At 36.0% G+C, this 698-nt stretch overlaps 1 protein-coding gene across 1 annotated transcript in view; it reads right to left on the minus strand.

Moving 5' to 3' along the window:
* LOC103521860 (suppressor of hairless protein-like) overlaps positions 1-698 on the minus strand; it is a gene marked incomplete at its 3' end in the record, with an annotated part of 10,782 nt that overhangs the window by 8,588 nt on the left and 1,496 nt on the right. The gene's annotated exons all lie outside the window — the stretch shown is intronic.

The raw sequence follows: 698 nt of genomic DNA on the forward strand, positions 1-698 counted from the left end.
AAAAGTAAAAAAATTTATTGGGGTTTTTGGACCTTTTTTTTTTTTTTTTTTTTTTTTTTATGCCCTAGGGCCTGTTCCAACTGTGCACTTCACATTTTGTAGGTATATTTACATCAGCCCACCTCTGTGGCCAAGTGGCCAAGAGCACTGACTCTCAACCTGGAGGTGCTGGGTTCAAATCTGAGCCAGGGCAGAAGTTTTCTAACCAAACTTTTCCCTTGTAGGTTAGGCATGGATGTTAAAAAATGTGCCTTGAAATACCATTTTTGGAACAGCATTCAACACTAGACTGTGACACCAAGTTGGCAGGCATTGCTAAAGTGTGCCACCCATTTTTGAAAGAAGAAAATCATGTAGGTATTGCACTCCAGCATTCCACACCATTCCATGAGAAACTAACTGGTCCAGTCTGTTGGAAGAACTATTGCTAAATACTTAAGCAGTTTCTGGTTTCTGCAGGACTGCAGAAACAGTTTGTGATGCTGGAGTGTGATCAGAGAGTCTCCCTTACATATCTTTGCCAACTCAGTGGTACTTAATTTCTCAAAAATTAATCCTATACTGAATGTGTTTATTGGTTTTGTTGCATGTTTAATGCAGACAGCAAAGTTCATTTTCTTTTTATTTTATGGAATATAAGGAAACTCCTATTTTTTTTTTTTTTTTTTTTTTTTTTTTAAACTAAAAAAAATTAATTT

This window comes from Diaphorina citri, unplaced genomic scaffold (genome assembly GCF_000475195.1).
Source record: "Diaphorina citri unplaced genomic scaffold, Diaci psyllid genome assembly version 1.1 scaffold6148, whole genome shotgun sequence".
NCBI lineage: Eukaryota > Metazoa > Arthropoda > Insecta > Hemiptera > Psyllidae > Diaphorina > Diaphorina citri.